This window comes from Leucopleurus acutus (genome assembly GCF_964270905.1).
Source record: "Leucopleurus acutus genome assembly, chromosome: 15".
Taxonomy (NCBI): domain Eukaryota; kingdom Metazoa; phylum Chordata; class Mammalia; order Artiodactyla; family Delphinidae; genus Leucopleurus; species Leucopleurus acutus.
The window spans coordinates 68,015,416-68,042,952 of NC_139157.1; positions in this window are offsets into that span (position 1 = coordinate 68,015,416).

Below are 27,537 nucleotides of genomic sequence, written 5' to 3' on the forward strand. Positions count from 1 at the left end.
GTTCCCTTCATTTAAAGACATTGCTGTCAACCTCCCACAGGTATAAATGCCACCCTCCCTCTCTCTTGTTCTTTAGCACGACTGAAGTCCTACGACCTTGGCTTAGGAAGTAAAGGAATCCTGTCCTGATCCCACATCAAGAGGGATCGGTATAGTCACTAGAGAGAGGTTGATTGGAGCTGCATCTGTCAGGCTTCTCCTTTATTCCATTCACAGATATGTTGGGATGTTGGGATGGGCTAGAGTAGACTGGCAGAATCAAGTCTAGAGATCTAGGTAAAGCAAATGGAGACAGCCTATGGATATAGAATAGAGGATGTTCTGAGACCAAGGTGCCATCTGGCAGAAAAGGCAAGGCAAGAAATGGAGTGTGGCTATGGAGCAGAAGATCTAGATTCAAATCCTGGCCTTTTGCCTTGGTAGTTGTGGAAACTTGAGCCAGTAAGTTGCCTGCTTTGTGTTTCCGTTTCCTCATTGTCAGTGAAAGGTTAATAATGCTTACCCTGAAGACTTGTTCTGAGGATTGGAAGGGAGATCACCTAGTACACAGTCATTATGGTTTGGGGTGGGCTGGGGGGGACAGCCAGGTGAAGGAACTACCAGAGGAAAGCTTTCTTCAGTGGAATTCTGCTGGGTGGGATAGGAAAGCCAGAGGAAAAAAAGAAAAGAAAGGCCATGTTTTCCCCAAAATTTAGGGTGGGCAAACTTACATTTGGTGTGTAGGAAACTCCAACGAAGTGCCCAGAAGAGTGGAAAAATATGCCCAAAGATTGTCAGAGCAGCAGATACTAAAATATGATTGGAGGTTCTGAGAACTCTGGCTAGATCGCTTTTAAATAATTTGCAGGCTGTTAAATTATTTGTAAATGCCTGAGAAAACAAAAGTGTTTTGGTGCCTGAGTTCATGCACATTTGGCAAACGCTGCCCAGCTTTCTGAAGGAAGGAAGGATGCACGCAGGGAGGGCTAAGAAGAAGAGTACAGTCTTCCAGCCGTGTGGCCCCCCAGGCAACACAAGACAATGTAACCATGAGGAGGAAGGAGAGACAGGGACTAGAGGCACATCTATTCAAGCTGAGGAATCTGTCTTGGTTAGGAACCTCAGAGAACTTGGGAGACAATGAGTCACCACATCCTATTTAATATGCACGGGAAACTTGGAACAAAATCAATCCAGCAGTGAAAACTGGCCGGTTACCTGGAGAATCATGAAGCGAGAAATGCTTCTTATTCAAAAAGCAGCTGATGTTATCCTCCAAAAGCCAGGTACAGGCAAAAAGAGGCAATTAAATTCTTCTCTGCCCTCTGGAGGCTCCTGTGAACTCTTTGGCTAACTTATTCCTGTAATTTGCTGAAACCACTGCTAACATATTTCATTTATAACTGACCATGGACAGCTCCAACAGTGGGCATGGCTTAATACTCAGACACACAGGAATACAAACACACACCAGTTTACACACATGCGTGCAACCTACACACACTGTAGGTTTGCTAGAAATATGCTTTGGAAAGATGGGGCAGGGATTTGGAACATACAGAAAGGAGACAGAACAAAGGGCTCTCTTCCAATTTCTTACACCATATCCCTTTTTCCCCATTTAAGTGAATGTCCTATCTCTACCTTAATGTGGCTTAAAGAAGTGGCTTAGGGAGGCATAGAAGTGTCTAGAGGATCTTCTTCCTTGAATTATTGCTAACCACGGGGCTGGTGACTGCCCTACTCCCACCAGTAAAGAAGTACTTCTGAAGAGTGATAAATTCACGCAGCATCCACCACCACTGCCTCTGCTCCTAAGCATTAGTACTGATCATGTCCTGGGACACAAGTTCACATAGGCTGAATCTAATACTACCTTGATTACGCAAACAACTCATGACTTTTATCCTTGGCAATCTTGGCAAGTCCTGGCACCTTGAAAGGAGCCATGGCCAATCTCAGAACATCATTCATTGACTGTCACTTGGGTACCAAGGGCCTGGGACAGAAATACTTCGAACAACATCAATAGCAAAGATGTCTCATCTTGGAAAGAGTAATGATAATTAACAAAAACAATGATTTAAAGGCAAAACCTTTATAATGGCCTATGATGCCCTACAAGACCTGGCCCCTTCACCCGTGCGAATACAACACCTCACAGAATCTGCCCCGTACACAGTCCTCCTGCTGTACTTTGAATACACCCAGTGCATTTGGCCCAGGTGTTTCCTCTTCCTGAAGCTCTCTTCCCCCAGATATCCAATAGCTAAACCCCTTTGCCTCCGCTCAAATTTACCTGAAACCTTTGCTCAAATTTCACCTTCTCAGTGAGACCCACTCCGACTGCCTTATTTGCTGCAACCTGCCTGGGACCTGCTGGCACTCAGACCTCCCTTATCCTACTCTGCATGTGCCCTTTCCTATAGTTCCCGTCGCCTTCTAACATACTATTATACTTGGCCTCATTTATTATGTTTAGTGCTTGTCTCTTTGGCTAGAATACAAGTAAATTTTACTGGGGCAGAAATCTTTTTGGTCTGGGGGGTTTTTTTTGTTTTGGCCATGCAGACAGCTTACGGGATCTTACTTCCCTGACCAGGAATTGAACCAGGGCCCTGGCAGTGAAAGTGCTGAGTCCTAACCACTGGATCTCCAGGGAATTCCAGGGAATCTTTGTTTTATTTACTGATATACCCAAGTGCCTACATATCCCCTGGCACATAGTAGGTGCTCAAAAAATATTAGTTGAATAAATGAAAGTACCTAACTTTATGCCAAGTGTAGTTCAAAGAGCATGGCATTTATTTAAATCTCACCAAAACTTGTACTGTTATTATTCTGAGTTTACAGATGAGGGGGCTGAGGCACAGAGAGGTTAATAACTGGCCAAAGGCTACCCTATGACTAAGTAATGGAACCAGAATTCAAAGCCATTCAGTGTGATCCAGAGCCCACACTGAACTGTCTGTTAGGAAGCCCACACAGGAGACAATCCCTAAAAGGAAAAGTTCTGTCCAGAAGGAGAGATTATATTTTCTTGTTTGCTCTATAACAGAATGATCTTAAACACTCACAGAGATTCTGTTACTGCAATGGGATTTTAATGATGCTTTCAGAGCCTTGTAGCTAGGATGAAGATTGAATATGGTAATAACTGTAAATAGCAGTTCCATTTACTAAGCATATTAGTGTGTCTCTAGATTCAACAGGTATTAAAATAGCTAATATGGTTACTGAAGAAATTGTTGACCTCAAAGTGTTCATTTGAAGCAGCAAACCAATTATCTCAACCAAAAGTTACCTGCAGTTGCCCTGGTTGCTTTTTAACATGCTGATGACTTAAAATGCAAACCATCCATTTATTAATCTCAGCTTGTTAAACTTGCAAAATCTGTGCCATATTATTTTTAATTGCATCAATTAAAATAAGAGTCACATACATAGCATGAATGTCATTGTGTGCCTGTAATTAATCAGAAGCTATGAAACAAAGGCCACTAAGATATTAACATTATAAAGCACATCCGCGAATAAGGGAATATTCTGGATTTTTAAGCCTCATACTGTAAAATAATAAATATCCTCATGGAAGTGATCACCTAACAATTTATATCATGTTTAAGGAGATGAAAACTCAAATTAACTGTTGCTTATTTTTTAAATTATACTACAAAATATTTCATTTTCCATTTCTTTGTATAGTTTATACTCTGAGCTGCATGTTACTGCCCCCTATACCAATACAATACCAATACTATGATGTAGGAATCCAATGAATTAAACAGGGTGTATATTTTTGCGTCTGGCTTCTTAAACGCAACATCATATTTGCAAGATTCATCTATGCTATAGTTAGTGACAATTTATCCATTCACTTTGTTGTGTAGTATTCCACTTTTTTTAATATACCACCGTCTATTTATCCATCTTATGGTCGGTGAACAGTTGTTTCCAACTTGGAGCATAATGAATATACATCTATAGATGTTTTTGTACATGTTATTTGGCATATATTTATATGCATTTCCACTGTATATATACGCAGGATAGGAATTGCTAGGTCACAGCTTTACATATGAGCTGTCCCCAGAAGCAGTCCCAGAGACAAGATTTGAGTGCCATTAGTCTAGGCAGTAATCCCAGGAAGCACTCATAGTGGAAGTGGAGACACAGGAAATGAAAGAAAGCCTTAAAGGGTGGGTATCAAACAAGTTACCACTGGGAGCAACTAGAGCTTAATAAAAAAATATCTGAGTTATCCCAACTGAGGGGTGAGGAAACTAGGATATTTATCTACGAAATCTCTATCATTGGTTGAGAGATGTGTTCGTGGCATCAATTTCCTGGCATTTCTAGCTTGCTCTGCCTGCAAGGTGAGTGTGCTCACAACCTATATAAAGCTCCCAGGTGGAAAGTCAGAGGTGAGGGTATTATGTGGCCTTTTGCATATGGAACCCATGCTGAAAAGATGTGGGCCAACAGCATTTACTATAAGAGCTGAGCTCAAAAAAGAAAGTAAAATCTCTATGTGGCAAAATGGAGAGAGAAATTAAAGTCAAAGCTTTAATTTTTAGTTTGATGCTGTCCCACTTGTTTATTTTTAATTGACCATAGATGCTTGGGTTTGTTTCTGGGCTCTTAATTCTGTTTCACTGGTCTACATGTCTGTTTTTATGCTAGTACCATACTGTTTTGATGACTTTAGCTTTATAGTATAGCTTGAGACCAAGGAGTGTGATGCCTCCTGCTTTGCTCTTCTTTCTCAGAATTTCTCTGGCTATTCCAGGACTTTTGTGATTCCATATAAATTTTGGGAGTGTGTTTTCTACTTCTGTAAAAAAAAAATGCCATTAGAACCTTGATAGGGATTGTATGAAATATATAGCTGGGCTTTGGTGGTATTGATATTTTAACAGTAGTAATTCTTCCAATCCATGAACACGGGATACCTTTCCATTTATTTGTGTCTTCTTTGATTTCTTTCATCAGTGTCTTACAGTTTCCAGAGTAGAGATCTTTCACCTCCTTGGTTAAATTTATTCCTATGTATTTTATTTTTTTGATACTATTGTAAGTGAAATTGATTGATTTATTTATTTTTCAGAAAATTTATTATTAGTGTATAAAAATGCTACTGATTTTTATGTGTTAATTTTGTATCCTGCAACTTTACTAAATTCATGGATTAGATCTAACAGCTTTTTTGGTTGAATCTTGAGGATTTTCTATATATAAAATCATGTTGTCTGCAAGGAGGGACAATTTTACTTCATTCCTTCCTATTCTGATACTGTTTATACCTTTTTCTTGCCCAATTGCTCTGACTAGGACTTCTAGTAAAATATTGAACAAAAGTGGTGAGAGTGAGCACCCTTGTCTTGTTTTTGACCTTAGAGGAAGGTCAATCTTTCACCATTCTCAATCTTTCACTTTCTCAATCTTTCACCATTGAGTATGTTAGCTGTGGGCTTGTCATACATGGCCTTTATTATGTTGAGATATATTCTTGCTATGCCTAATTTGTTAAGAGGTTTTATCATGAACTGATGTTGAATTTTGTCAAATGCTTTTTCTGTGTCAGGAAAATGATGTATCACATTGATTTGCATATGTTGAACCATCCTTGCATCCCAGGGCTTAATACCACTTAACTGTAGTGAACGATCCTTTTAATGTGTTTCTGAATTTGGTTTGCTAGTATTTTATTGAGAATTTTTACATTTATATTCATCAGGGATATTGGCCTGTACTACCTGTTTTGAACGTTATCTCTGTCTTTGGTTTTCAGCAGTCTTATTGTGATGTACTTAAGTGCAGTTTCCCTTATATTTATTTTATATTGACACTGCAAACTTAGATGATGTTATATACATCTGGGGAGGATTTTTGTTTGTTTGTTTGTTTTTAGTTTGTGGTAAACTGGGTGGGAGACAATCACCTTAATCCAATCAAAGGCAGAGTTAATTGAGGCTTTGTTTTACCCTTTATAAGGCCTGGTCTATTTCCAGTTTGGCTGTACTCATGGGTCATACTCCTTCAGGGTCAGTTGATGGGTGTTTTCCAGGGCTTCTCTCTCCTAGCTAGCCTTGAACACCAATTTTAATCTTCTTAGACTTGTAAAACTGCTGAAAACTCTACTCATATTCTCTGACCCTCAGCAGCTACTTTCTATTTATCTTTTCATTCTCTCCACCAATGCCACCTATGAATCAGCAAATTCCTGAAGGGGAAAACAATGCAGAATGCTGATTTCACCTTGAGTTTTTCTTGTCTCCAAGATCTTGAACCCTAAACCCTGGTTGACTTGGTAAATTTCTGGTGACTTTCAAATAGATATTTTTTATTTTATTCAACTTTTCTACTTGTTTTTGGTGGAAGAATTGATCTACTGCAAGCTAGTTCCTTGCGGTCAGAAGAAAAATGTTAGTCGTATTTATACAGCAAACTTTGTTAACAGACATTTAAAACCAGCATTGTCATGCAGTTTCAATATAATAGCTGATGATCATAACACCAACCTTGTGCCATTCTGATGCTAATATGTCTTCTGAATCATCAAAAATTAAATTAAAATTAGAATAACTTTAGTGTTTAAGATATTTAATGAGCTTTAATTCATCCAACAGGTAATCTGTGAACATTGTATATGAGAATTTCCTTCAAAATATTCCTGTCAATTTGAGTAAGTCTAAAGCTGCTTCTTAAATGCCTTGGTCTTTCTCTCTGCACTCCAGAACTTTTATGCAGAAGAGGGACACCTTCCATCTGGCTAAACAAGAACTGATGGCAGAAATTTAATTTTTATGCAAAAATATCATCTTTGCTAACAAGATTCTTGGAATCTAAAGTGTATGACTCACCTAGTCTTGAATTTGTTTGCTTTAGAGCTCCTGTCTACAACCCAGCTGAGACAGCTGATATTCAGGAAGAATTATCTAAGGACACCATGCCAATCATTTATTTCTAGCTGCATGGTAGAGTTACATCATATATGTATGTGTGTGTATAAAATTAACTGGGTCTCTACTCCAAACTAAATTTGAACATCTGGGAATTTTTCAGAAGTACTTGTGGTGATTCTAATGGGCAGCCAGCTATTTCAAAATACTTCTAAATGACTAGAAAACTATATATCTAAATTCTATTATTTTAGCTCCTAGGAGAAATATATTAACACAACTATGATTTAAATGTTCGGCTGCCACCTTTTCTTGAAGGGAAAAGTAGGACTACAAGTGTGACCAACAGTTTTATATCATCTGTGAAACCATTTTTGACAATATTGTCCATCATGTGGTTCAATATTGGTTATCCAAAGGACAGTTTGAATTCACCAGGAGTCACTCACAGGGCTTCAACTACACCTGCATATTGATGACTTTCAAATGCATATCCTGGGCCCAGATTTCTCTCCTGAGCCTATGGTACAGCTTTACCTGGTTGCGTCTCTGTCACCTCGAGTACAACAGTGCAAACTGAACCCATTGTTAATACTCCTCCTCTCCTGGATCTGATGCTCCTTCTGATTCAGTGAATGGAATCTCCAATTACCCAAGATGGAAACCTGGGACTCGACCTCCACACCTTCCACATTCTCACCCCCCACCAATTGGGTCTCTAAGTTTTGCTTCTTTGCTATCTCTCACATCCACCATTTTCTCTACCAGCTTCTATCTCTTGAGTTCAGGCTCATCATTTCTCATCTGGGTTTTTGCAAAAAACCTATAACTGGATTTTAGTGGCTTCACTCTCTTTAATCCATTTTCACACTATTTACAAAATCAACTTTCTAAAGCAAAAGCCTTGATTATTCCCTCCCTTGTGACCTTTCGATGGCTCTTCCAGTGCCATTAGGGTAAGATCTAAACATTTTGGATTACATTAAAAGCTCTTTTCTATCTACCTACCTCTTCATCTCACCCTTTGGTTCTGCCATATTCTAGAATAAATTACAGCCTCATATGCAAGCCTTCTCACCTGGGCCTTTCTGCTTGAAATGTTCTTCCTTCTTTTTTTGCCTAGAAAATCCAACTGGTCATCGTAATTCAACTTAGGAATAACTTCTTCCTGAAAACTTTCCTGAGTCCTCCAGGATGGCCTATGACCTCCTGTTCCATGTACCCTAAACACCAGCGCTTGCCTTATCACGCTATATTAATATTGTCTGTTTACATAGCTATCTTCTCCTTAATCTATAAATTCCTTAAAAGCAAGAAACTTGGTCCTATTTTTTATAATCCCACAGCCTCACAACATAATAGGCCTGGTGCAGCCTCACAGATAACATGTTTGGATGAATGAAAATTTTAATGTGCTTTTTGGACTTTTGTCAGTTAAATAAAGAGGGCTCCCCCTCAAAGAAAAATCATGACTTCTTTTTTACTTCACTGCCAGAAAGGTTAGAATTAAGGTTTGTCTTAATTGGAGAACCTAGCCTTGGACCAAGGTTTCTACCACACATCCCATTCCTACCCTCCACCATTTCTATCCCCTTACCCCTGTTCTTGAACCCCAGTGTAACGCACCTGGAGCCTGCTGGTTTATGTATTACCTTGTGGCCATTGGAAGTAGCATAGAATGTGCTTTGCAATCAAATAGACCTTGGGTTCAAGTTCTGGACGACTATTTACTAGCTGTGCAACATTAGATAATTTATTAAACATCTCTAAGCCTCAGTTTCCTTATTTGCAAAGTGGGGATAACAATAGTACCTGCTTTGCTGGTGGATAGGGATGATGATGCTATGATTAAATAAGACAATGCACAGTACTTAATCTCATAATAAAAGTTCAGTAAATTATTATTGTTGTTTATTATTATTATATTTATTATTGTTGTTATTATTGTTGTTATTATTATTGTTATTATTATTGTTATTAACACTACTAGCACTATTAACAGGAGAGAAGCTACTATAGGGAGGCAAGTTAACCTTTACTGTTTGATCCTGAAGATAGCAAAATGCCTGGCCCATTGGCAAGTGCTCACTAAGTAGTTATTATTGTTAATTCTTAAGGGCTCTAGATAGTTGAGTTTTTGTTGTATTCTTATAACACCATAGTGTTTTTTAGGTTTTTTTTTTTCTTGTCTCATGTTGTAGGTTATCTTGCCTTATTATTACAAGCTTCCCAGTGTTTACATATGCTGGTTTTCCACTATCAGGATCATCATTATACACGATCATGGTCATCATTATCATCCTATCACCATCACCACCATTGGCATATGGGCATATACAGGGCCCTGTGCTTCCCTTTCTCCAGGACTTTTCTTTTTCTTATTCCCAACCTAACAGACTCTGCCACCTTCTTGACTTAAGCCTTACAGGGAGGCTTGGGGGTTAGAGGATATAAACCTAGTGTTCCAGCCAGAACAGTGCAAAAAATGAAACGTGATCTCAAATGGGAGAAGGGAAGATCATGGAGAGAAGCTGACCAGAAGTGGCACAAGGAAGGCCAGGAGGGTCAGTGAGCCTGGGCTTGGGAGTATGGGTACCTGGAAGTTGAAACTGAACATAGGCTAAAAGCAATAAGCAGAATGACTCAAGGAAAGAGAGAGACTGGAAGCCGATTGGTCCATTCTACCTGGTTTCCTTGGTCCCTGTAAAATGCTTCAACTTTCAAAGCCAATTAATTGAAAGACTGATTGGCTTGAAAAGACACTTCAGCAATTACTTTAACCAAGGCCAAAATTTTTTATTCCACAGATAAAGGATTTAGTATGCAGAACTATGTGACCACTGGTGTGAATGAGATGGTCAAGATGTAAATAATTCGATATCTGTCCCTGTTTGGATAGAAGGAGGGTCTCTACAGTAGGAAGATTGAAGACCCTAATTCTTGGAGGAGGTAATATGCTTAGACGAAATATCAGTGAGGAAGAAAAGGGAATAAAAGAGGCAGAAACTGAATGTTAAACTTTTATTTATTTAATGAACAGAATTTGTCAGCAGTCACAACATAGATTCTTAAGTTAGCTACAAGCACTGTCCCTGACAGATCACAAAAACTCAAGGGTCAGGATAACACGTCTTAGAGCAGCCAGGACGGGGTTTATGCAATTGGAATGGGGAAGCGCCAGAAGGTGGTGATGGGGAGGCAGGAGGTGAAGCTCAGTGGAAATTAAGTAGAGGCACAGAGAGAAGTTAAGTCCAGAATCCCTGTGGCCTCAAAAGAAGTGAAGGGAAAAGAGTAACCTAATTTTTTTTTACCTTCCAGCCCTCAGGTGCAGTTTGTTGCTTGAATGGGCTCCCAAACTATGATCCAATAATTCCTAAGATTGTGATCATAAAGGGAAATGTTTTACGTAAAAGGGAAAATGTGGTTAGAGCTTAAACATTTTTAATTTTTTTATCTCTATGAACTTGACTTTTATCATTTAGATCTAATAGGCTTAAATCTGTAGACAACTTTTGTTTTTTCTGACTTCAAACACAGTGACTATATATCCTTCCACAATACCTTCTACATCACCAATTATTGATGTGAGGCTGATTTTTTAAAAATAATGAATAATAACCAGGAAAATGAGCTAAGCTTGTTTTTGCCATAACGTTACTGCAGTACATTTTAACATATTAAACATGAGGTACAACCTGATTATTTAGTATTTGCCAGAAGCACCACAAAGCATTTATGGTCTTATTTTTCAGATCTCTCTTTTTTTCATTCTACTGAGGTTTCCTTTACGATTTTGAATGAATTCAGAAATACATACATAAAATACATACAAAAATACATAAAATTTTTTAAATGATTCATAATTTTGGTTAGGACATGATTTGCACATATTCTTAACTATATATTTTATTTTGCTGGAGGAAAATACACTGAGTTTGCATTTACCTGTCTTTATCATACAGAGGTTAGACTTGATTATTACTAATGTTGCTTAATGTTTTAAAAGTGTATGACTTTATATGAAATTAAAAAAAATTCTTGGATAAATGTAAGTCCTCTCTCAAGGAAATATAATTTTTAATCAAAATAGTATGATGACTTCCTTGTATATAGCCATTTACAATGTTCACAATTCTAGAGGGAAAAAATGATAATAACTATCACAGAAAAATATTCAAATGGTTAATAAATGTACGATGCCCTTTGAAAAAGATTCCTACAAATGACGAATAGATCATAAACAAAAATCATTGAGCAGTATAAAGAGATACATAAAGGAAAACACAAGCTAACTTAATGTTGATATTTCCAATGATTCTACATCAGAACTTTGAACATAACTCAGTTTTATCATGTACTTTGCAGGGTGCTCAATACTATGAATATGACAAAAAGTATAAGTTATGTTCTCCTTCCTCATAGTACTTACAATATTAGAGAAACAAGGCTAACACATAAGAAATAATTAGAGGAAAATGTAACAATGAATTCTTGTCCTGTTTGGTCTAGTGCTTTACATAAGACTTAATGGTTTTCAGAGAAAGGTTAAAAGAAAATAAAACATAAAAATTATAATTCTCTCATAAGACAATTAGGAAACCCTGAGAACCCTTAGAGTAAACTTCAAGACCTGTGTTACAAAGGCATACCTGCCAGGCTGTTGTCTAAGTCAATTCTACAACTCACCTCCATTCCCTTATCAATGTTTGAATGACAAGTTAAAATAAAAGAACAACAATATTTAAAATTTTTAAATTAACTTGGAAATTGCTAATGGAGCTAATGTCAATTAACAGAGAGGTTCTATCCATGAGGTTAGGCTCAGCTCCATGTAATAGAGACTGAAAATATTAATGATTTTGATGCCAAAAACTCGGTCTCTGTGTCCCAGTGTTGAATTGAATCATGGAGACAGAGTTTTGGGTGAAGTAGAAAAGAATAGCTTTATTGCTTTGCCAGGCAAAGGGGGTTATGGGAGGCTCATGACTCAAAAACTGTGTGTCCCAACCCGGAGGGTTTTGGTGAGGAGTTTTATAGCAATGGTTCAAGCTTGGGATTGCTGAAAAGGATCTGGGTGTGTGCAGGACCTGCATGCCTTTAATCTGGTCTCAGGTGGTCTCCTGATGAGTTTCTTGAGGTTATCAAACTGTGGCTTTCTCTTTGGAATATCTTCCTTTTGATGTGGGTTTTAGTTCTGCAGAAGAGCTGACAGATATTTTTATGTGTATCCCTTGAGATGGAACCAGGACCCTGTATTCCCTCTCTTCCCTGATCAGCAACTGTTTGAATCTGCCCTTTGGAACTCAGGGAAGGTCATGGACGCTGGAGTCTATTCCCTACAAACAAGAAAGGCTTCCATGCCCAGGAGACCCACAGGGTCCTGCTCGGTTTCAGTTTTAACAGAACAGAACTTTTTACTCTAAACTTCTAATAGAAGTTCAAAAGTTTTGAAAGCATATGAGTCTGCTCCATAAAATTTTTGGGAACCCATGCTGTCTCCAGTTTTGAAGTCCATCATCACCATGGGGACCCTATGATCTAAGCAATCACAAGTCTAGCCCAGTTTCAAGGTGCTTATGAAAGAAATTCCCACCCACATCTTGGTGGGGTGACAAAGAATTACAGCCATCTTTAATCTACCACAAATATAAAGAAGGCAAAATACTGGAATAAGTTGAGTCTTGCAGATATTGTTCATGACAACCAAAAAGACTTTTTTTTAAGTTGTACTTGGAGCAAGAAGACAAAGTAACACATTGTTTCATTGATTTGGATGAATGGCATGAAATAAGTGGATGAATGATAGAAGGAAAGTAAAATGTCTCAATTCCTATTTTGCTTCTGTTCTCTCTGTCAGGAAGAAATGCCAGTCTAGTGGGAAAGGGCAAAATTAACATTGATAAGAAGGAATTGCTGTCCAAGATAAGCAAACAGACACGAAAAGAAGAATTTAACTGCTCTGAATAATATTTTCCCCTGCCTTGAATGACTCAGCGTTTAGGATTTGTAAACAATCAACATTTATTGAGCATATGCTATGTGTCTTGTACATTCATAGACACTGGGGATTTATTTCGAGTGCAATGTGATTCATGGTAGGACAAGATGGGGAAAAAAAGTAATGAAATCCTAAATTATATTTACATGTGACTGGAGTCTGGAATATGGAAAAAGACAATCCTACTCTGCTGAGATATGATAAGAACAGACATGTAGCATTGTGTCCAATGTTGAGGCTTTACTTAAGTTGATTGCTAATAGCCTGGAGGGAAACCTAAAGGAATGCCTAGAAAAAGAGGATAGTCTTGGGAAAGGGACACAGAAGGAAAGGATAATCTTTTAGCCTGGAGGCAAGAAAGCTTTTAATAGCCCTGATAAATTGTCTACAAATCGTTAAAGGCTTTTCATGTGACTCTGACTCATAATAGGAGGAACTTTCTAATATTTAGACCTATTGGGTGAACAAATGTATTTATTTATTTAGAGATTTTATAGGTTTTATTCAGTCTCATGATTTTGAGTGTTCTGTAGGTTTTTCTCCAAAGAATGAATTTGATAAGGAGAGAAATAGAATTTAAAAAAAAAAAGGAAATTGTAGAGATGAAAAACAAAGTATCTGAAGTTAAAAAAAAAAATACACTTGATAGAATAAAACTGTAGATGAGACACTGCCCAAGGCAAGATCGGTGAAGCTAAAAACATAACTATAAAGCACACAACATAAAGCACATGGAGAAAAAAAAATGAAAGAAAAAACATGACCTATAGGACATTATCAAGTAGTCAAATATGCACATAATTGGTGTCACAAAAAGGAGGGGGGAGAGGAGAATATGGGGGTAGAAAAAATATTTGAAACAATAATGGCTAAACATTTTCCAAACGTCTCAAAAACAATAAATGCAAACATCAAAAAGCCAATAAATCTTAAGCAGAAGAAATATAAAGAAAACCACACTAAGTCACAACATAATCAAATTGCTAAACATCAGTGCTAAAGGGAACGTCTTAAATTCAGACAGAGAAAAAGGACACATTATGTACAGAGGAACAAAGTTGAGAAAGATAACAGACTTCTTGTCAGAAGCTAATTAAACTAGGAGATAAAGGAGCAACATCTTTGATGTGTTGAAGAAAAAAACCTGTCAACTGAGAATTTTATGTCACAGAAAATATCTTTCAAAAGTGAAGGCAAAAATAAAAGAGTTTTTCAGAAAAAATCTGAGATAATTCATTGGAACTAAATATGCATTACAAAAGGTGACAAAGGATGTTCTTTGGGCAGAAGGAAAATTATACAAGATGGACCTACACAGAGGAATGGTAAATATATGGGTAAATATAAGAGAATTTTTTTCATGTATGTATCTTTTTAATAGATTATTGATTGTTTAAAGTAAAAAGAATAATAATGTATGATAGAGTTTATAAGATATATACAAGTAAAATATATGACAACAAAATCATAAAAGATGGGAGGGGAAGAAAAAGTGTACTGTTATAAGGTTCTTACACTATATGTGAAGTGGTATAATATCATTTGAATATAGATTATGATAAGTTAAAGATGTATACTGTATACTATAAACCATAAAGCAATGACTAAAAAATTAAATAAAACAAAGAGGTATGGATAATAGGCATAAAGGAGATAAAATGAAATCATTAAAAAATGTTCACTTAATCTAAAAGAAGACAAGAAATTAAAACCATAAGAGACAAATAAAAAACAAATAGCATAGGACAGATATTATATGATTCCTCTCATATGAAATATCTAAAAGTAGTCAAAAGCATAGAAACAGAATGTAGAAAGGTGGTTGCCAAGGGCTAGAAGGAAGAGGAGGGGGGAGTGAGAATTAGAATTTAGTAGGTATAGAGTTCCAGGGATGTAAGATGAAAAAGTTCCAGAGACCAGTTGTACATCAATGTGAATATACTTAAGACTACAGAACTGTACACTTTAAAATGGTTAAGATGGTAAATTTAATGTTATGTGTTTTTTTAACCACAATAAAACAATTTAAAAAAACCAAGATGGTAAATTTAAACTGAACCATGGAAGAATTACATTAAATGTAAATGGCCTAAATATTTCAATTAAATAGCAGAGATTGTAACATTAGATAGAAAGTAAGACCCAATTACAGGTTGTCAACAAAAAATGTCAACAAACTATAAAGACTTAGAATCAATGTGAAAATATAGAAAAAGACATACCATGCAAACACCAATCAAAGGAAAGTAGGAGTGGTTATATTGATATCATACAAATTATATTTTTTAAAAAGGAATATAACGGAGATAAAGATACTTTCTAATGTGAAGGTTTCAATTCATCAGAGAACATAACATTTCTAACTGTGTATGCACCTAATAACAGGGTTTCAAAATACATGAGCCCAAATCTAATAGAATAGAAAAGAAAAATTTTTTAAATCTACAAATAAGATTGAAAATTTTGGGACTTCCCTGGTTGCACAGTGGTTAAGAATCCACCTGCCAGTGAAGGGGACATGGGTTCGAGCCCTGGTCCAGGAAGATCTCACATGCCACGGAGCAACTAAGTCTGTGTGCCACAACTACTGATCCTGCACTCTAAAGCCCGCAAGCCACAACTACTGAGCCCACATACCACAACTACTGAAGCCTGCATGCCTAGAGCCCGTGTTCTGTAACAAGAGAAGCCACCGCAATGAGAAGCCTGTGACTGCAATGAAGAGTAGACCCCACCGCCTCAACTAGAGAAAGCCCACAAGCAGCAACAAAGACCCAACACAGACAAAAATTAATTAATTAATTATTTTTTTTAAAGACTGTAAATTTTAACACTCCTCTCTCAGTAAATGATAGGACAGATAGATTTAAAAAATTATTAAAGATATAGAATACTTCTCCAATACTCTCAACCAACATCCTTATCATTTTTTTTTTTTCCTTTTGGAATCTTAAACCAACTTTGCATTCCTGGGATCAATCACACTTTCTCATGATATTTTGTCCTTTATTATACATTGCTGGATTTGACTTGCTAATAGTTTCTTAAGGATTTCTATTCTACCTGACAGCAGAAGTATACATATTCTTTTCAAGTATATATGGAACATTCACCATGATAGAACATATTCTTGGGGGTAAAACAAATCTCAATAAACTTAAAAGAATTGAAATCATAGTAGATCAGTAGGTGTGTTTTCTGACCATACAGGAATTAAACTAGATATCAATAATAGAGAATACCCTAAAAACACCTCCAAATATTTGGAAATTGAGTAACACACTTCTAAATAACCCTTAGGTCAAAGAAGAAATTACAAGGGAAATTAAGAAATACTTTTTAACTAAATGAAAAAAAAACACAACATCAAAATGCATGGGATGTAGCTAAAGCAGTGCTTAGAAAGAAATCCATAACTTTAGGACTTCCCTGGTGGTGCAGTGGTTGAGAATCCACATGCCAATGCAGGGAACACATGTTCAAGCCCTGGTCCAGGAAGATCCCACATGCCGTGGACCAGCTAAGCCCGTGTGCCGCAACTACTGAGCTTGCACTCTAGAGCCCATGAGCCACAACTACTGAGCCCACATGCCACAGCTACTGAAGCCCGCATGCCTAGAGCCCATGTTCTGCAATGAGAGAAGGCACCGCAATGAGAATTCTGTGCACCACAACAAAGAGTAACTCCTGCTCACCGCAACTAGAGAAAGCCTGCGTGCAGCAACGAAGACCCAATGCAGCCAAAAATAAATAAATAAACTTAAAAATAAAAAAAGAAAAGTGCAAACTTTCTTAAAAAGAAATGTATAACTTTGAACACTTACATGGAAAAGAAAAAAGACCAAAATGAATGAAACAAAATTTTACCTAAACTAGAATAAAAAGAGCAAATTAAACCCAGAGAAAACAGAAGAAAGGAAATAATGAAATAAGAGAAAATTATTTGAAATTGAAAAGTAATATAGAAAATCAGTGACACCAAAAATGGATCTTTGAAGAGATAAATAAAATTGCTAACTTTCTAGTCAGAATTATTAGCAGAGAGAGAGAGAGAGAGCTATGAGTTGCTTACACCAGGAATAAAACAGGGACCATCACTAAAAATTATACGGACATTAAAAGAATAGTAAGGAAACATAAAAAATCTAATGTCCATAAATTCAAAATCTCTGATGAAATGGACAAATTCCTTGAAAGATACAAAGTTCATTTAAAAAAATATATAGAACTTTAATAGCTCTATATCTATTAAATAATTTGAATTCATAATTAAAAACCTTTCTACAAAGAAAACTTTTGGCTCAGGTGGTTTCACTGTCAATTCTGTGAAAAGTAGACCAGTGGTTCTAAGATCCAGGGAAGATTGTAAGGGACATACTGCAAAGGAGCATGAGGGAAATTTGGAGATTATAAAAATGTCCAGTATCATGATTTTGGTGATGGATACATCTGCATTCAATTGTCAAAACTCATCAAATAGTGTACTTAAAATTGGTAACTTTTATTATATGTTAATTATACATCAATACTACAATGACAACAAAAGAATGAAAGATCATTTATCACGGATGTTAAAGAAAAAATTCATGCACAGGGAAGAGTATTGAGCTAGGTCAGTTATTCTCCATCCTGGCTGCATTTTAGAGTCACCTAGGCATCCAGGCATTTGTAAAGTAAAATACCAAAGCCCAGAGCCTACCTCCAGAAGTTTGGAGAGCTCATCTGATGATATTGGACTAACCTAGAAGAATTCAAATTGTCTTCTAATACTAAACACTGAAATTTTGGTGCCTTCAGTTATTTTTTTTTTCTTTTCTTAAGTTTAAATGGAGTTAATCTGGCAGCTTTATTGTTCCCAATCTCACCCAGCCACCTGGCTGCCTTGCCAAGTGTAAAATTTTCAAAACCATTAGGCAATATGCTGAATAGTTTAACAATTATAACTTTAAAATGTGGGTTATAGAAAAACAGAAATACTTTAGGCTATAGCTGAGATACAGTATCCCAAGAACATATGTGAGTTTCCCAGATGGCTTAATCCCAAGGGAACATATGTAGATGTATACTTATTATGAACCATCAGAAAGCCCTGAAAATTAATCAGTTCTTATAAAGAGAGAGAGAGAAAGAGAGACAGAGTAATGAGTTTTTATTATTGAATATATCCCCTTTAAATCTTATTTTCAATGCCTTAAAGATTGTTTGGAGACTGAAATTATTTTACAGAATGTCTTATTAGACTCACCATGTGACTGAGGAACTAAGACTTTCTCCTGATATAAGTGGGAAATTAAGGGGAATGTTTTCTCTAAAGTTATGTCAAAAGGGCCTTAAATTTCAAAGTCAAGGAATATGTAAGCAGATAAATTAAAGATACTTCAGTGGGTTGGGTTTTCTTGATTTACCTTTTCAAATGTAAATATCTTCTCTTATCTCTTGTTTTTCCAAATACTCCTCAAATTCTTTTCATTTTATTCACTAATCACAGAGTTTCAGTCATAGAACCTGTATAACTGATTCTTTGGTATTATAGCCAGATGAGTTTTTGTTTTTCTAATTGATTCATTGTTTATATCTTATCTACTCAAATAGATTTTGTTTCTTATATTCCCATATCATTTATAATATATTTTTTGAACTCAGAAATACATTTTTTTTTACTTTTTAACATTTCTGAAACAAGGATATATCTTATAATCCATGCATTTATTTAATGTAATATTCTTAATATTTTCTAAGCCAAGTAATTGATGAACACCCTAGATTTGAAGAAAGATGGTGTTTTTCTTACTGGTTCCTGTATTCTCTGCAGAATATGTAAACTCCATCCTTATATCAAGTAAGTGATATACGCATGTTGTTCACTAACAAGACATTAGTAGGAATAATACATAGAACTAGTAGTAGTGAATATGGCCATCCCCACTATAGTAGGCAAGTTTTCTTCTTTCTTCCTTCATGTCCAACTCCCTCTTCTCACTTCATACCCAATGTCAAATATGTATATGACCAGGCTATGCCTGATTTTCCCATGGGATTGAACAACCTCAGATGATTGCCAGTCCAATTACCAACCCCAGATGATTATAAAAAAGGGTGTATAACTAAATTACCTTGCTGTACACTTGACACTAACACAACATTGTAAATTAACTATCCTTCAATTAAAAAAAATTTTTTTAATTAAACATTTTTTAAAAAGAGGAACAACTGAGAAGTTATTTTTTAACAAATTAAAATACTTCAAACCTACCCTAAATAATAAGCAAAAACAAATCTACAATCCATATTTCCCAAATTCCTGATATCCTTCTTTCTGCCATAATATGACATTAATGTATCCTGCCAGTGACCCAAGTGTGGGCTAATAGTATTGCTTTATAACTAGAAGGACTTTAATCAAACTGAATATGCAGTAAATGAATCTCATGTTTATGAAACCAGAGTGTTTACAAAATGACTTGTCATGCTCAGTGGAACAACTTGAGGACAGCAGATTCTTAGTCTCTCTAAATGTCTTCCTGTGATTTAATTAAAGTTTTGTATGCTAAAACTGTGGGAAACTTTATATGAGAAAGAACAAAATCATACTAGTGGTTGGGGAGGAAATGTTTTTCAATATTAGAAAAGAAATGAAGCTTATCTAATTGCCCATCATATTGTCAGAGACACATTGCAAATATATACTTAAGGATTAGATGTTTCTTTCCTTCCTCTCAGGTCTTTTTACACTTCAGTTTTATTTAATATCCAAAGTGAACTCCACTGACGTCAATATGCTTCTCAGCACTAAAATCTACAATAACACTTCCTAGATAGTCTCAGGGAAAAACAAATAGACTAACAGAGGAAGACCCAAGGCATCCCGAAGCCTCCACTGAAATGTACAATTGATTCAAAGAATAAATACAAATTTGGTTCTTTTCCTTCAGTGTCTGTATTTTGCTTTTCAGACCAAGCCATTTGGTGACATTTTCGAGCATTACTATGTGGATGCCTCATTGCTACTATTTGCGTTCATATTGGGCCAAAATGTCAAGACATAATTCAGGAAAAAAATTTAAAAAACAGAGTAGAGAACAAAGAGTGGGCAATAAATATCTGATTTGAAGATTTGAAGATGACCTCCAATCTGCCTTTTATGTAATTAGGACTTATTTCTTCTCTTATCTAGCCTCTCATCTTAAGTTTCTTGCTTTGGCTGAGTTTAATAGGGAAGAGGACAAAGCATTGTCTTCTGGGTACCCAATTATGTTACATTTTCAAGATGCTACTGTTTTCTTTTATCTGAAGTAAATATGAAAGCTAATTTAAGGAAATAAACACTTATGTAAATTTTAATTAGGAAATATTTCTGATTTAAATATTTCAGGAAACTTTTTTAAAAAGCAAGTCAAGGTGAGGTGAATGATGAAAGTTGACCCTGAACTATATACCTCGTTGTTGGGAAAATAAATGCTTTATAGGGTCTTTCTACCTGGGCTGATCTTGGAAACAATTCACTTAAATATTAATGGATATTGAGGACAGGAAAGGATGGAAAAGAACAGAAGAGATTTCCAGGTGCCCTCTGGGGCAAAGGAAGATGACTCACTTTTCCTTTGATGAGAAGTTCAGCAGCTGTCAGGGAAAGGCTTGCTTTCAGAGACAGGGGATACAGCTGGTGGTAGAGATAAACTGATGGACAGGCAGAAGAAAGGTAGACAAGTCAGAAATGCAGTCCTCCATGGTACCATCATCACCGTCTCCATTGGAGGCTGGGGTTGAAACAACCACGTTCTCTGACAGAATCTCCCCTCCAGAATTAGATATGAGCAGACGGAGTGTTGGGGTCCCCTTTGGAGACAAGAACTTGAAACAGAAATTGAGAGATAAGGAAGCTGGCAAGTTCTGTCATGGATGGTGAAAGGGGAATGAAAGTTTCACATAGAGAAACTGACATTCTTGGTTGGGGAGTCCCCTGGTTTAAAGCTGCTTCTTTTGACATTGTCTTGACCAGGAAAGTTGTGAAAAAAAATCAAATAGCTTTGCCCACTTTTCTGAGAAGTATTTGGCGTTCTCAGAAGATTATTGTAATTTGGAGCGTTTATGCCTAACCGTAAAGCATTCCTAAAAATGAGGCTTGCCTCTCCTTTTCCTGCCTCCTATTTTCCATTTCCCTTTGACACAGCAACCCTGAAAGAGAAAAGGAGTCCCCTAGATTTTCATCTCTACTCTCCCTTCTCCAAGTTCTCATGTTAGAGGATTTGTTGGTGGCTGGAAGGGATGAGGTGGTAGTGGCCAGAATGGGGTGATGTGAGAGCTGTGGCCAGTTTACCTGGGGCTTGACACCTGCTGCTGAATTGAATGCAGGAAGAAGTTCACAGTGTAAGCCGCTCTCCCCACGGGGTAAAGCGGTTCATCCAGGGATGCTTCAGTGTAGAATCACTCTCCCAAACCACTTGGCTCCAGCACAGTTTCCCTAATTAGGTCTCTTTTCCCCGTGTTGGCCCAAAGTCGTAGATTCACATTCTCTTCCACTCAACTTGCTTAACTCCCAATACCTTTGTTTAAATGGTCTGGTATTTAGCTTTTAGCCAAAAACTGATTAAGAGAATGGTTTTGTAAGGAAAACAATTTGAGAGATCGTCGCCCTCTTCCCTAGGCACTCAAAGCTCTATCAGTGGATTAAGTTCAGTCCTGGGGAGGTTGTCCACTTGGACCTAATTCCTACAGTCTTTCACCTAAATACCTTCTCCAAGAATCATTCTAATATAACACTTTGATCTTGTCTCTGTTTATGCCCTACCTATTTCTAAAAATAATATGTTTGTTCACAAAAAATGATAAATACAAAAAATTAACAAAATGGAAATGAAAATAGAGAACCCATAGATTATGAGCAGCCTGGCAGATTATTAAAACCCTTAACCATCGCTGAGAAGGAATATCATACCTAGCTTTAAGTTTCCTGGCAGTAAAGGCAAAGGAGGAAATACTTGGAAGGAGGAAGCATACCAGTTATTCATAAGAGATAAAGCTTATCTTTCTATTGAACTGAAAGGAATTTTTTACCTGCACATTGTCTAGGAGGCAGGGCGTGGTTCAATGCATTCAATGCATAATTTTCTCCACCAAAACTTTACAGAGAGTGAAGAAGGGGTTCTTATAAGATCATTTGTGTAGTAACCTTTGGCAAAAGTACTACAGGGGGCACAGAGAAAAGGGAAGTTTGTTTTGCCAGGGGTTGAAGCAGAGGAACTTTCACCAAGGAGGATGTAATATTGACACTGAGTGTAATTTTACCAGGTAGAAACAAGAGAATGGGGATTTTCTGAAAGCAAAGGCATAGAGTTGATAACATTCTGAAAGTCATTCGTATATTTGGTGAAGCATCAAAAGCCTAGTAGTGTTGGAACACATAGGAAACATAAGGAGATAGGGAAGTATAGGACCAGGACGCACATCTTGCATCCCCTGCCTTTGGTGGATATTGTATGTTTGCATGAACCATGAAACAGTGATATCTATGGCTCTTCCAGCTCAATAGATGATTCCTTTACCACTCCTAAGCCTTTGCTCACCTCAAAAGTCAGACCTGTAATGCTTCCCACATAGACCAGAAGATGTGGGTGACTTTCTGTATACGGGCTCAGTCTAGCTGGTGGGATGGAGGGGCTCTTTTGTTTGTACTCCGCAGTCTTTCAAACAAACTCCAGGTTCTCTTTGGTCTATCAAAAGGCCGATGAAGAGTGGGGAGGAAGGCATCTGTTAATGAAATAAGGTTCCAGGTAGTCAAAGGGAGTCATTCCTCAGCACAACATGGAGATTCCCAGGGACAGCCTGACTCAAGGTGTTGAAGGGGAAACAAATTGTCTCAACGTCATGTGCCTCTTAAGAGTTTGGGGGCCAGGGCTAAGAAGTTGGGGAGCACTTGGTTTGAAAGTCAGACAAATGTGTTCCATGTGGAGCCTAGTTAGGAGACCACCTTCAGTTAATGTCCCCTTGAGACTTACTAATAGAATGGAGACAGCTCTGTGTCAGATCACCTTCTATGGGAAAGGGAATACGTTTAACAGAACTCCTGTGTGGTTTTGAGATTCGAGTTGCTTCTGGATTTGCACAGAAATTATTAAGCATTTGAAAGTCACATCTAGTAGACAAGACTGGAAAATATGTCAGCAGATAGAGTTATTAAACCTCCAACATAGAGCTCCCTCTCCCCTTGCACCTAATCTCACAGAAGCAACGAATGATGTGAGCCTAGCCACAGAGAAGGGAAATTCAGCACTCCCACCAAAACATTCTTCGGTTATCCCAAGCTTTAATTTTATGTTCCTTTTGAGGGTTTTCATTTTCAATAGAAAAATCTGAACCTGGGATTGGAAATTCTGTAACAGCATACAATCACCATCTAAAAAGGCTGGGCATTGTGACTTGTAAATGATGGCTGTCACAACTTCTCCAGGGTAAAATTCCCACAAATCACTTATTGATGAATTCATTGCCCTGAATGCCTGTTACCATTATAAGATGTTACCAAGAGATATGCTAATTCCTCTCCAGAACATTATTGCTTTATGCTCATTGCTAATGGTGGGAGGGAAAGCTGTGTTCATTTTTAAGATAAAAGTAATCCGAAAACTAGACATATAATAATCCTTGTCCTGTAAATTCCATTCTAAGAGCCACTTGTGCTCAGGATAATAGAGTTTGAAGATATATTCTAACCTGTCAAAGAAAGTTCCAAACCATATGCAGAAATATGAACTAGATATGATGAGCTGCTTCCTGAATAAAAGTCAGGCATCTTTTGAAGCAGAATGAACATCTTTGGCTCCCTGGTGTTTGAATACAAGGCAGCCTTAATTTAATGACTAGCATTTGAATAACATGAAGAAATGAATGTAACCTCCAAATTTATCTAAGGGTTGAGCAAAGTTTTGCAATAGGAAAATTCTTCTTCACTATTCATCATTGCTAAAAACTGAAACATCGGATCCAAGCGGTTTGTTTTACAAAAAAAAAGATTTACTTGGGAGAGTGAGTACTGTGAAGCGTTAACTCATGAGCATAAATTAGTTGGCAGTAGATTAGTGATTATTTTCACCATTGGGTTTTCAATTGTTTTATGGCTTTTACTACCTTCTAAAGAGTTTTTGTCCTGTGTTGGTGTCTTCAGAGAATGGGAGCTCCTCAAAGACAGAGAATCTCCTTATGTACTCTTGTCTCTACTTTCCCTTAACCCCCTAGTGTCTGGCAATGTGACGAGCAAAGAGTGCTCAATAGATAGCTGTTGAACAAAATAATTAATAATTATTAATATTAAATATAAAATAGAGCTAGTTGATTCAAAAATTCAAGGGTGGAACTACAAGAGAGCTTTTTTCTCTTTATCAGGGAAAAAAATCAACTTTATTCTGAATTATTTTTATTTAAGCAAAATTATCCCCAGTATAAGGTTAGCTGTCATGGAAAGGAATGGGTTGGGATAAAGACCCTACTCCAGCCCTAGGTGGCCCATTCTATCACTCTTCAACTATTCTGTGGTTCCCAGATATCTCTATTATATACCATCGCTCCCTTCAAACATTTCCAGAAGGAGAGCAAGAACTCTATTCAGTAGGTTGCTTTGTACTTTAATCTGAAGGCCTTGCCTCTGAAAGTATTACTTTCCTTATGCAGAAAATCACAGCTATTACAAAAAGTCACAGAGATAGAGCCACCTAGGGCTTTGATCTATGATTACTTTGCCTGTAATTGTTACAATGTAAAGAAATACAAAAATTTCACTGGGACATTTCAGTGCACAGCCCATGGTCCAAGGCTTCCATGGTAAGCTTGGCATTTGTTGCCCTGTAGTTACCTGAACTACTTTGGCATATTTCCAGGTGGACTTCCTACAGAGTTGAAACACCAGTTGTACAATGCATGCCCAGTTGAGGGAGAACAAGAACCACATTGCTGTATCTTTTAGTTAGGATGGTTTCAAGCTGGAAGTGCCAGAAAATTCAACATATTCAACATAGGAAATATGTTGGCATTGGCTGGAATACAGAAGTCCAAAGGTAGGGCAGCTTGAGAAATAGCATAATTAGTGGATCCAATTTCTTTGGACTTAGGTTTCTGTCTCCAAGTATACTGTATGCTAGCCCCATGCTTAAGATGAAATCAAAGTGGCTGCATCACTTCTGGGCCTTAAATCCATGCAGGGTAGTAACAGAGGAACAAAAATCTGTCCTTTTCTGTGTCCTCTCTTAAGATGGAAAAAATATTTTCCAAAAGTTTTGCAAACATTATCTCACATCTCACTGTCACACGCTCATCTTGAACCAACCTCTTACTCAGGGATTATGCCATCATGCTCTGTAGCTGAGGTCATCCCCCCAGTCACATGATTTCTATACAAAGTGGAGGCATCAAGGAGAAAGCCATCATTTTCAACCACATCATCATTGTGCCAGGACTATATAACAACGATTAAAACAACTCTGAAGCTTTTAGATAAAGATGGCATCTCTTTCTTTTGAAACTTACCCAAAATAACAAAAAGGATACAAGGACTGGGGCAACCATCCCAAATCACATACTATAAAATATCTGCAAAATATTATACAATTGGGATCAAGATAAATAAGGACATTGAAAGATAACACGTACAATACTTCCTCAGATCACTGGCAAAACACGTATGAACTAAAAATAAGTGTCACTTCCGAAAAGGCTCATCCAAGGATGCTGTGATTAGAACAAGATCTAACAGCTGGGAGCGGCTGCAGGAAAAGCAGGTAATATGATTGACAGAGGTTAACAGATGTAAGAGCCAAACCACCAAACTGAGGAGACCCAACACACCCATGAATGGAATTTCTGAAGAATGGAACAGAACACGTGACACAGGGAAAAACACTCAACAGTACAATAGAAGAAAACTCTGAAATAGTTGATAGAAATGAATCTACAGATTGAAACAAAAATCTCAACCCAGAAAAAATGATACAGAATAATCAATACCGAGCTGTATCCCAATAAGATTACTGATCTTCAGCGACGACAGCAAAAACAACAATGAATTTTAATTTTATCCCAAGTAGAAAAATAAGTTTAAGCCAGAAATAATTCAGCTGATCCCAGAGACTTCTCTTCAGTAGTGATTAATGTTGTAAATAGCCGATCGGTGCCTGTAAACTTCTAAAGGAGATAAAGTATAGTCAAGAATTGGAGGAGGTTGAGAGGAAGTGGGGCTTTTCTTTGAATTGAACGCTGTCAGGAAGTAGGAAGTAGCATTAACTTTGGGGTTGGGCACCTAATAATTCTTTTCTTTAAAATTAATTTTTATTGGAGTACAGTTGCCTTACAATGTTGTGTTAGTTTCTACTGTACAGTAAAAGGAATCAACAATACATATATCCCCTCTTTTTTGGATTTCCTTCCCATTTAGGTCACCACAGAGCACTGAGTAGAGTTCCCAGTGCTTGCTATACAGTAAATTCTCATTAGTTATCTATTTTATACATAGTATCAATAGTGTATATATGTCAATCCCCATCTCCCAGTTCCTCCCACCCCCCACTTCCCCCTTAGTATCCATACATTTGTTCTCTATGTCTGTGTTTCTATTTCTGCTTTGCAAATAAGATCATCTGTACCATTTTTCTAGATGGGTTAATATACGATATTTGTGTTTTCTCTTTCTGACTTACTTCATTCTGTTTGACAGTCTCCAGGTCCATCCACGTCTCTACAGATGACTCAGTTTCGTTCCTTTTTATGGCTCAGTAATATTCCACTGTATATATGTACCACATCTTCTTTATCCATTCCTCTGTTGATGGACATTTAGGTTGCTTCCATGTCCTGGCTATTGTAAACAGTGTTGCAATGAACATTGGGGTGAAGGTGTCTTTTTGAATTATGGTTTTCTCTGGATATATGCCCAGTAGTGGGATTGCGGGGTCATATGGTAGCTATATTTTTAGTTTTTAAGGAACTGTTCTCCATAGTGGCTGTATCAATTTACGTTCCCACCAACAGTGCATGCATGTTCCCTTTTCTTCATACCCTCTCCAAGCATTTATTGTTTGTAGATTTTTTAAATATAAATTTATTTATTTATTTATTTATGGCTGAATTGGGTCTTCGTTTCTGCGCACAGGCTTCTCTTTTTGCGTCAAGCAGGGGCTACTTTTCATCGTGGTGCATGGGTTTCTCATTGCAGTGGCTTCTCTTGCTGTGGAGCACGGGCTGTAGGTGCACGGGCTTCAGTAGTTGTGGCACACGGGCTTCAGTAGTTGTGGCACACGGGCTTAGTTGCTCCACAGCATGTGGAATCTTCCCAGATCAGGGCTTGAACCCGTTTCCCCTGCATTGGCAGGCGGATTCTTAACTACTGCACCACCAGGGAAGTCCTGTTCGTAGATTTTTTTTTTTTTTTTTTTTTTTTGCGGTACGCGGGCCTCTCACTGTTGTGGCCTCTCCCGTTGCGGAGCACAGGCTCCGGACATGCAGGCTCAGCGGCCATGGCTCACGGGCCCAGCCGCTCCACGGCATATGGGATCTTCCCGGACCGGGGCACGAACCCGTGTCCCCTGCATCGGCAGGCGGACTCTCAACCACTGCGCCACCAGGGAAGCCCCTGTTCGTAGATTTTTTGATGATGGCCATCCTGACCAGTGTGAG